The sequence below is a fragment of the Panthera leo genome, chromosome F2, assembly GCF_018350215.1.
Source record: "Panthera leo isolate Ple1 chromosome F2, P.leo_Ple1_pat1.1, whole genome shotgun sequence".
Classification (NCBI taxonomy): domain Eukaryota; kingdom Metazoa; phylum Chordata; class Mammalia; order Carnivora; family Felidae; genus Panthera; species Panthera leo.
Genome location: NC_056695.1, coordinates 30,586,770 through 30,597,962, shown reverse-complemented (window position 1 = coordinate 30,597,962; position 11,193 = coordinate 30,586,770). Strand labels below are relative to the sequence as shown.

Below are 11,193 nucleotides of genomic sequence, written 5' to 3'. Positions count from 1 at the left end.
GTTTGCTGCTCTCAATGCAGAGCCTGCTTCAGATCATTTGTCCCTCTCCGTTTCTCCCTGCTTGCACTCTCTCTCTCTCAAAACTAAATAAACATTTTTTAAAAAATTTAAATATATATAATACAACTGGATTACATATTGTATATATTGTATCATTGTAAGTACTTACTTGAATATATAAAGTATCAGGGTTTTTTTTAATATGAAATTTATTGTCAAATTGGTTTCCATACAACACCCAGTGCTCATCTCAACAGGTGCCCTCCTCAATAACCCTCAGCCACCCTCCCCTCCCTCCCACCCCCCATCAACCCTCAGTCTGTTCTCAGTTTTTTTTTTCCATTTAGTTTCTCTTTTATTTTTTTTTTATTTTTTTTCAATATATGAAATTTATTGTCAAATTGGTTTCCATACAACACCCAGTGCTCATCCCAAAAGGTGCCCTCCTCAATACCCATCACCCACCCTGCCCTCCCTCCCACCCCCCATCAACCCTCAGTTTGTCCTCAGTTTTTAAGAGTCTCTTATGCTTTGGCTCTCTCCCACTCTAACCTCTTTTTTTTTCCTTCCCCTCCCCCATGGGTTTCTGTTAAGTTTCTCAGGATCCACATAAGAGTGAAAACATATGGTATCTGTCTTTCTCTGTATGGCTTATTTCACTTAGCATCACACTCTCCAGTTCCATCCACATTGCTACAAAGGGCCATATTTCGTTCTTTCTCATTGCCATGTAGTACTCCATTGTGTATATAAACCACAATTGCTTTATCCATCCAGCAGTTGATGGACATTTAGACTCCATAATTTGGCTATTGTTGAGAGTGCTGCTATAAACATTGGGGTACAAGTGCTCCTATGCATCAGCACTCCTGTATCCCTTGGGTAAATTCCTAGCAGTGCTATTGCTGGGTCATAGGGTAGGTCTATTTTTAATTTTCTGAGGAACCTCCACACTGTTTTCCAGAGTGGCTGCACCAGTTTGCATTCCCACCAACAGTGCAAGAGGGTTCCCGTTTCTCCACATCCTCTCCAGCATCTATAGTCTCCTGATTTGTTCATTTTGGCCACTCTGACTGGCGTGAGGTGATATCTGAGTGTGGTTTTGATTTGTATTTCCCTGATGAGGAGCGACGTTGAGCATCTTTTCATGTGCCTGTTGGCCATCCAGATGTCTTCTTTAGAGAAGTGTCTATTCATGTTTTCTGCCCATTTCTTCACTGGGTTATTTGTTTTTTGGGTGTGGAGTTTGGTGAGCTCTTTATAGATTTTGGATACTAGCCCTTTGTCCGATATGTCATTTGCAAATATCTTTTCCCATTCAGTTGTTTGCCTTTTAGTTTTGTTGGTTGTTTCCTTTGCTGTGCAGAAGTTTTTTATCTTCATAAGGTCCTAGTAATTCATTTTTGCTTTTAATTCCCTTGCCTTTGGGGATGTGCCGAGTAAGAGATTGCTACGGCTGAGGTCAGAGAGGTCTTTTCCTGCTTTCTCCTCTAGTGTTTTGATGGTTTCCTGTCTCACATTCAGGTCCTTTATCCATTTTGAGTTTATTTTTGTGAATGGTGTGAGAGAGTGGTCTAGTTTCAACCTTCTGCATGTTGCTGTCCAGTTCTCCCAGCACCATTTGTTAAAGAAACTTTTTTCCATTGGATGTTCTTTCCTGCTTTGTCAAAGATTAGTTGGCCATACGTTTGTGGGTCTAGTTCTGGGGTTTCTATTCTATTCCATTGGTCTATGTGTCTGTTTTTGTGCCAATACCATGCTGTCTTGATGATGACAGCTTTGTAGTAGAGGCTAAAGTCTGGGATTGTGATGCCTCCTGCTTTGGTCTTCTTCTTCAAAATTACTTTGGCTATTCGGGACCTTTTGTGGTTCCATATAAATTTTAGGATTGCTTGTTCTAGTTTCGAGAAGAACGCTGGTGCAATTTTGATTAGGATTGCATTGAATGTGTAGATAGCTTTGGGTAGTATTGACATTTTGACAATATTTATTCTTCCAATCCATAAGCAGGGAATGTCTTTCCATTTCTTTATATCTTCTTCAATTACCTTCATAAGCTTTCTATAGTTTTCAGCATACAGATCCAGATCTGTTACATCTTTGGTTAGGTTTATTCCTACGTATTTTATGCTTCTTGGTGCAATTGTGAATGGGATCAGTTTCTTTATTTGTCTTTCTGTTGCTTCATTGTTGGTGTATAAGAATGCAACTGACTTCTGTACATTGATTTTGTATCCTGCAACTTTGCTGAATTCATGTATCAGTTCTAGCAGACTTTTGGTGGAGTCTGTCGGATTTTCCATGTATAGTATCATGTCATCCTCTTCCGTGGGCCTTTCGTCTGCGCTTGGCTCTGGAGACTCCGTTCTGCTAGTCTTCTGGCGGTTTTCTGGGTTATTTAGGCAGGTGTAGGTGGAATCTAAGTGATCAGCAGGACGCGCGGTGAGCCCAGCGTCCTCCTAAGCCGCCATCTTCTGCCGGTCCTCTCTGTTCTCAGTTTTTAAGAGTCTCTTATGGGATGGCTCCCTCCCTCTCTAACCCTTTTTTTTCCCTTCCCCTCCCCCATGGTCTTCTGTTAAGTTTCTCAGGATCCACATAGGAGTGAAAACATATGGTATCTGTCTTTCTCTGTATGACTTATTTCACTTAGTGTAACACTCTGCAGCTCCATCCATGTTGCTACAAAAGGCCATATTTCATTCTTTCTCATTGCTAAGTATTATTCCATTGTGTATATAAACCACAATTTCTTTATCCATTCATCAGTTGATGGACATTTAGGCTCTTTCCATAATTTGGCTATTGTTAAAAGTGCTGCTATAAATACTGGGGTACAAGCGCTCCTATGCATCAGCACTCCTGGATCCCTTGGGTAAATTCCTAGCAGTGCTATTGCTGGGTCATAGGGTAGATCTACTTTTAATTTTCTGAGGACACTCCACACTGTTTTCCAGAGTGGCTGTACCAGTTTGCATTCCCACCAACAGTGCAAGAGGGTTCCCGTTTCTCCACATCCTCTCCAGCATCTATAGTCTCCTGATTTGTTCATTTTGGCCACTCTGACTGGCGTGAGGTGATATCTGAGTGTGGTTTTGATTTGTATTTCCCTGATGAGGAGTGACATTGAGCATCTTTTCATGTGCCTGTTGGCCATAGAGATGTCTTCTTTAGAGAAGTGTCTATTCATGTTTTCTGCCCTTTTCTTCACTGGGTTATTTGTTTTTCGGGTGTGGAGTTTGGTGAGCTCTTTATAGATTCAGATTGGTTTCGATACAACACCCAGTGCTTATCCCAACAGCTGCCCTCAGTTTAAAATCAATGAAATTTGGGTGCCCTGGTGGCTTAGTTGGTTAAGCATCCAACTCCTGATCTTGGCTCAGGTCACGATCTCATGATTTGGGCGTTCGAGCCCACTTTAGGCTCTGCTCTGATGGTGCAAAGCCTCCTTGTGATTCTCTCTCTTCTTCTCTCTCTGCCCCTCCCCTATTCTGTTTTTCCTCTTTCTCTCTCTCTCAAAATAAATAAATAAACTTCAAAAAATAAAACCAATGAAATCAATTTGTATCATTCAATTAATATATAAAGTTGTAAATGTAATTCAGTTGATGGTTTTTAACCCAATGAAATCTCTTAGTAGGGTTCTTCTAACAAAATTTAAATTGTAGAATTTGGAAGGTGATAGGAGAAAATCAAGATAACCTGATGTTCTAGGAGTTTTGCATCAAATTGAAAAAGAAAACATAACTTAAAAAATCAGAATCAAGAAAATAGAAAGAAAAAAGAATATTCTTGAAGCTAGAGAGGAAGAACAAGGGCAATAATAACAGTGAAGGAAAAGACACCAGTGATGCATTAGGAGAATAATTATTATGGAAGTTAATTCTGAAAAGAGAACGGAAGGGAAAGGTTCCAAAATACAGGTGGAAGTACAGCATCTGTTATTGGGATTAAGGAGTGAAAGTTAATTTAGGGAGTCAATTTATAAACTGGGCTAAACAATGAATGTGTAGGGAGAAGTAGAGAGATGTAAGGTAAATTTCATCTTTGCTTTTTCCTTTTACCTGAATGTAGACAGCTGGGGATTTTCTGACCTTAAAGATGAAGGAAAGACAAACAACCTTCCCATGACAAATCCTCCAGTACAGTCTGACCAAAGTCTGTCCAGGGAGGACATCTGCAGCTGCCAGGGCCATGTTCCAGCTCTGCCCAGGGTATGAATGCCCATGTGTGGGAGGGGGAGGAATCAATATAAATGAGAAGGAGCCAAGAGCAGTTGGAACAAGCATCTTTGCATGCCGTGGTAGAAATGACTTTAAATTTCCCTACCATGTTCTCCTAAACATTATACCCTCTGTGCATGTGCAAATATAAAGGGCACAGAACAGTGGAATGCTGATCCTGTAGGACAAGAAGGGAAAAAGTAATTAACTTTTAGTAGATTCAGATTTTATTTTGCTTTATTTATTTTATTTTACTTTACATTATATTATTTTATTTTATTTGTTTTAGAGAGAGCACACAAGCTGAAGAGAGGGGCAGAGGGAGAGAAAAAGAGAATCCCAAGCAGACTCCAGGCTCAGTGTGGAGGCCCAAGTCGGGCTGGATCCCCCCACTCTTGAAACATGACCTGAGCCAAAATCAAGAGCAGGATGCTCAACCCACTGAGCCACCCACATGCCCTGAAGACTTTATTTTGCTTTAAAACTGAATAGTTATGACCATTGGATTTTGGTATCAGATAAACCCAGATGCAATACTTTGCATCTTTGCAATCCCATAGCTGTGTAAACTTGGGCAAATTGTTCAATCTCTATGAAATGAGATTTTCCTTGTCAATTAAGGAGACAAATACTTTAGTAAAATGAAATTAAATGATGTATGCAAAACACTTAGGAGAATGCCTGGTGCATATTAAGTGCTTAGAAATAAAGGGAAAAAGGGCACGGTTGGGGCCTGCAGGATGAAACAAATATTTTGCACTTACAAACATATTTGCACATTTTCTGATGCTATGTAAATAAGAAATACAAGAGATTTTCATTTTGCATCTACTCTGTACTCAATTTGAGTACATCAATTGAGTTATAGTCTTAAAAATCTTTCTGAAGCCAATACAGTTACTATCACTTACTAAATGAGAAGCCTATCGTTAGAGTAGGCAGTTAGTTAGGTTCTAACAGGATATCTGGAGGCCAGCAAGGAGGAGGTCATGGTCAGCCACTGGGTAAATCAGAGGCCTGTCCTGGCAGCACTCCACAAGAAGCAGGATCAAACCAGACAGGCCCAACATCCAGGCGCCATGGCAGGAAACCCCTCACAAAGCCATTTGCAACAATGTGGATGGAACTAGAGGGTATTTTGCCAAGTGAAATCAGTCAGAGAGGAAGACAAATATCATATGATTTCACTCATATGTGGAATTTAAGAAACACAACAGATGAACATTAGGGGAAGGGAAGGAAAAAAAGATAAAAACACAAAAGGAGGCAAACCATAAGAGACTCTTAAATACAGAGAATAAACTGAGGGTTGATGGAGGGAGGACAGTCGGGGGATGTGCTAACTGGGCGATGGGGACTAAGGAGGGCACTTGGGATGAGCACTGGGTGTTATATGTAAGTGATGAATCACTGGGTTCTACTCCTGAAACCAATACTACACTGTTTGTTAACTAACTTGAATTTAAATAAATCCATTTTTAAGAAATACAAATAGAAAAGTAAAAGTAAAAACAAAAAGTGCAAATTCTGCATCCCTAGCCCAGGTAATAAATATTCTGCCTCTTAGTTAACAACTGTCAATGAAAGATAAAAACCCAACCTCCAGGACAGGCAGCTCTACCTCTCTCTCTCTCCCTCTCTCCCTCTCTCTTTCTCTGTTAAGCTCTCCAAGTCTCCTATCTTGAGAGTGTACTTTTGCTTTAATAAACTTTTCCCACTTGTGTCGGTCCTATGTTGTGTGTCTGTCCTTGAATTCTTTCTCGTGACAAAACCAAAAACTTTCGGCGACAACTTTCAGAGGGGCTGGGTTGAGGCCCCATGACCTGGCATCTCACTAGTTCACCTGACAACACCATGACTAAAATAATTTTTGTAGTTTTATCAAAGTTGCCTCATCTATCAATTTTTAGAACCTACTTTTGGGCTATGTACTTTTCTAGATGCTTAGTATACAGAACTCAATAATTAAGACAGAATGAAGGCAGTCAGCACGAGTCTAACCTGGACTTTGTTTTATTCCAAAGCCTATGCTCCTTTCCTATGCTACTTTATAATTCAAAACAGCTAAACTGAATGCCCTTTTCCCTGGTGGTGAGCAACAAAGAGAATTCTAACAAGGTAGCCACAGTTTTAATCAGCATAAAATATCTAAACCACAGATTGAGTGGATTTAGTGTATAAATCCCAGAGGAAAGTTAATGAAACCAGAATGTTGAATGTTGTTACATATATATTCAGCCATAATTGGCCGGGAGTAAATGTTAGTTTTATATAAGTGACCAAGCTAAAATAATTATATTGTTTTAATGTTAGCAAGAATTCAAGTTAAAGGTTAATAGAATAGCTCATGCATTCAGTGAATATTCATTGAACACCTCCTAAGTACCAAAGTGTAATTCCTAACTCCTAAAGTAGGAATTATAGAGGTAAAGATTAGCGAGATTAGGAGTCTTATATGAGACATAAGTAAGCAGGTAACGATGACAGAGTGTGGTAGGTGCCACACGGGAGGAAGACAAGTTAAAGAAACAGATAAGAGAGTAAGAATAGAAACTCATCAGGATTTGAGGGGTTGGGGGGCTGGAATTTTTCTTGACAAAAGGGTATCTAGAATGAGACCAGAAGGGTGTGATGATTAATTGTTCGTCAACCTGACTGGGCTACAGAGAGCTCATATGTTTGGTTAAACGTTATTTTGGGTGTGTCTGGGAAGGTACTTCAGGATGAGCTTAACATTTGAATTCATAGACTGAATGAAGCCATGTGCTCTTCCCAGTGTGAGTGGGCCTCACCTAATCCTTTGAAGCCCTGAATAGAACAAACAAGCAGAGTAAAGGAGAGTTCATTCACTCTTTCTGCCTGTCTTTCAGCTGGACATTGGTTTTCTCTTGCTTTTGGACTTGGACTCAGACTGAAATTTATACCATATGTATCCTATTGATTCTGTTTCTCTGTAGAGAACCCTAACCAATACAAAGGGTGAATAATAAAGATGGACTAAGGAAAGAAGTGTCTCAGGCACAGAAAATGGCAGGGCAAAATCTCAGAAGCAGGACAGTGAGTAATCCATTCCAGAAACAGGAAGTGGTTCGGGGGAACTGCAGCAGGAAATGCTGGGAAGAACTGAGAGATGAGGCTGGAGTAAACAGCTGGAGTAACAAGATCTTAAAAGAAGGAAGATGTGAACCAAGTTAAGGAGCTTAAACTTTAATTTTAGGGTGGCGAGGAGCCATTCGCATGTTTTTGGCACAGGGGTGACCTACAAGTAACTCTGTGTCTGCATTTGCATCTATGCAAGAAACAGGCTAGCAAAATAGGACGCTTCTGCCATACGGTGGGTAAATGATGCTGATGGCCTAAAAGGTGGGAGGGCTACAGAGCCGAAGAGAACAAACTGGATTCAGTTCAGGAGGTAGGTTTGAGAAGATGCAGTGATTGGCTGGATGCAGGGTCTGTTTATGGAGAAGGAAGAATTTGGCTGATACCCAGTTTTTTCAGAAAATAAGCAACCGTATGGGTGGTGATGCCTTTCATTAAGGTTTGTGTGGAGGAAAATTAATGAGTTGAAGTCTTCATAATTGTTGTTTAACTGTCTATAGCAAGGAACAGTAGGCAGTTTAGAATGCAGACATGGAATTCAGTTAAAAGACCTAAGTTGGTAGTATAGATCCAGAAGTCTTTGGAAAAATTTGCACTTTGTAATTATAGCCCTTGGAGAGAATGCGATCCCTCCAGGTGAGAGCACTCACACAGCATTCATATACAGTAAACTCAATGAATATTAAAAACATGTAGAAGGGTCAGTAAGGCACTTTGTATATCTGCTTTCATTTTTAATACAACCCAGCTGTTGCAACAAGTTGTATTAAAGGTAAGGAGAGGATTTTATAGTAAACTGGAATCAAATGCTGAAAGCCATTCTGTGACAACAGGTCATATAGAAAAAAAAATTAGAGAAGGGAACAGCCACCATTGATAAGAAGATATAAAAATTTATTATTACTAGTATTGCTTAGGGCAGCTATTCAAGAAGATACTGATATCAAAGAAGATGTATTTTCAAAGAAAGTACCCATATGTTAACTTCATATAATTTAATGAACACACAAGTGGCCATGATTTATTCCTTTTCTGTAAAATGTATTTGAACAATACATCTAGTTACCTGTAGTGAAACATGACTACACATTTTATCTCAAGGTGAAATGTGAAGTTCCCATTTCAAAAAACTTCATCATTCATGAAATAAAATCGTGTCTTGATGGTAATCACACGGCAGATTTCATGCATCATGTCACATTCAATTACTGTTAAATTGGTCAAACACCAGTATGCACTATTAATACAATGGACCAGTCAAAAGGCCAAATGGTGAGTCTAAAAATATCAATATCATAACAATTCATTATTGTGTGCATTTGCTTTTGAAAAATTGTATTTTTTAAATACTATCCCAATAAGATAAATATAGCTTCATTTTCTTCCATTCCAACTTTCCCTTGTTATTTGAAGCTGTGGTTTTGCTCCCACTTACCCTTTTTCCCCCTCTTTTCACCTTTAGGTACTTAGTCTCTTGAGAATTACATCAAACAAGCCAATTCCTAGACAAGAATTTTCTCAGCATATATTTAGAGGTGAACAATAAATATATTTGCTATTGAAAGTATAAAGAACTTCACGAGAAATGGAGTAAGGAAAAATTGAGATGGAAATATAAGGGTAATAATTTTAATAATGACTAATATTTGTCACATGATGGTATATGACAGACATTCTGCTAAATACTTTACTTGCTAATTAAAACCAAAAATACAGGGGCACCTGGGTGGCTCAGTTGGTTAAGCATCCAACTTTGGCTCAGGTCATGATCTTGTGGTTTGTGAGTTCGAGCCCTGCATCGGGCTCTGTGCTGACAGCTCGGAGACTAGAGCCTGCTTTGGATTCTGTGTCTCCTTCTCTCTCCGCCTCTCCCCCACTTGTGCTCTGTCTCTCTCTATCAAAAATAAATAAATGTAAAATAAAAAAAATTTTAAACCAAAAATACATATAATAAAATGGTTCAGAAGAAATGGTGGCCAGAAATAGATAGGAAATAATATTTTTTGAACACTAACATTGTGCCAGAATTTTTGTGTATATTACTAAATTTACTCCTCTCAACAACCTTCTCGAGCAAAAATAAGATTCAAAGATGGACATATTTGGCCAACAAATCCTCACGCTTTCCTCTGACTGTTGCTTTTGTCTGTGTCCTGAAGCTTCATGTGGAGGGAGACACTAGTCCTAGGTAGCTCTAAATCCTGCTCTAGGGAAACTAACAAAAGACAAAAAAGACTTTGGAATTAAAAAGCAAAGATAGATTTAAAACAAAATGCAACAAAGATGTCAGAATTGAAGGCCTACTACATAAGGGAAAACAAAAAAGGACCAATGATACAGTCAATGGATATACAAATTAAGAGCCAGTAAGGAATTTTTGGTAGAGAAAAAATGAGGTGCTACTGTTTTGAACTGAAGAGTAAATGTGCTCATAACTTGGGACACAGAAGATCATCTTTTTTGACAAGAGCCTACAGAAAGAAAGCACATGAAAGACACATTCCTAGATAGCCTCTTTCTGAAAGAGTGAAATACTTGTTAGTATTATAAAATACTGAAGCTTTCAACAAAATCTTCCATATGTATTTTAAATGATCTGGTAGCAGTTTGAAATATAATGTGAAAATATGGTTACATTTCATTGCATTTAAAGAGTAAATTGTTAGAGAACTTGGACTAAAATAAAAAATATCATTGAAAGTCAAGGCCTTGTCTTATATACATGTAGAAATAAACAACACAGCTATAATTCCAGGACTTTGAGGAAAGACCAAATCAGAAGGTCATTAAGAACTACCTTCTGTGACATAGATCAAAAGAACCTTATTTTGAGACCCACTATATTGTGAAAGAACCTTTCATGAGAAGACATGATTCTAATTATTGTTACTGGATTTTAAAAATATGTCTCATGAAATAAAGGTATAGGCCAAAACCTCTCCCATGACAAATCTATATAGAAAAATGGCACTGAACATTATGGCTAGGAAGAGAGATAATCAGTAATTCCCATTAGTGGCAGATATAAAGTCCAGAATTTTTGTCAAGGATATGGGGCAAAACACAGGCACTTTACTGACTCATTCTTTCATCGTGGGGGAAAATATAATTGTAACCTGAAACTGCTTGTCTCTCATTCTAGTTAAAATAGGATTACCACTGAGGTTTCTTTCTTTCTTTCTTTCTTTCTTTCTTTCTTTCTTTCTTTCTTTCTTTCTTTCTTTTTTAACTGGGGTTTCATTTTAAAAGACTAGAAGTTGACAGCTGGGGGATGAGATGAAAAATTCTGCTTGACTCTGATAGTGCAATGAGCTAGAACACAATGTTAAAGAATCACCAAAAGAAAGGACCAGTTTTAGTTAGCTGTCATCATTCACTTGTTAGCAAATACAAAAATCATATCTGCACAACGATCTACTACCCTAGACACATCTAGTTGAAGAAAAACAGACCATTAATAATGATACCATTAAATTGCAATTGTAGTGCACTCTTCCATTATTCCATTAATTTCCCTTAAATTTGCAGAAGTGTAATTTAACTACCCTTAAATTTATAATCTTTTTTTTTTTTTTTAAGTAGAATCCACACCCAGCATGGAGCCCAACATGGGGCATGAACTCATGACCTGGAGATCAAGACCTAAGCTAAGATCAAGATTCCAGAGCTTAACCAACTGAACCACTCAGGTGCCCCTAAATTTATAATCTTAATAAATATTAAAGACTTTTTTCTTTTCAAATTTTTTATTTAAATTCTAGTTAGTTAACAGACAGTGCAATATTGCACTGTCAGGCATAGAATTCACTGATTCATCACTTACATACAACACCCAGCACTCATCATAACAAGTGTGTTCCTAATACTCATCACC

General features: G+C 38.3%; 1 long non-coding RNA gene across 2 annotated transcripts; it reads left to right on the top strand.

Annotated features, from left to right (window-relative positions):
- Window positions 1-7,869: 7,869 nt before the first annotated feature.
- LOC122211020 lies at window positions 7,870-10,940 on the top strand. Of its 2 annotated transcripts, none has more exons than XR_006198424.1 (3): window positions 7,870-7,955; window positions 8,782-8,939; window positions 10,902-10,940. It is a non-coding gene; the product is annotated as an uncharacterized LOC122211020 (long non-coding RNA). The 2 variants fall into 2 exon arrangements; XR_006198425.1 differs by having other exon boundaries at window positions 10,899-10,931.
- Window positions 10,941-11,193: the final 253 nt, after the last annotated feature.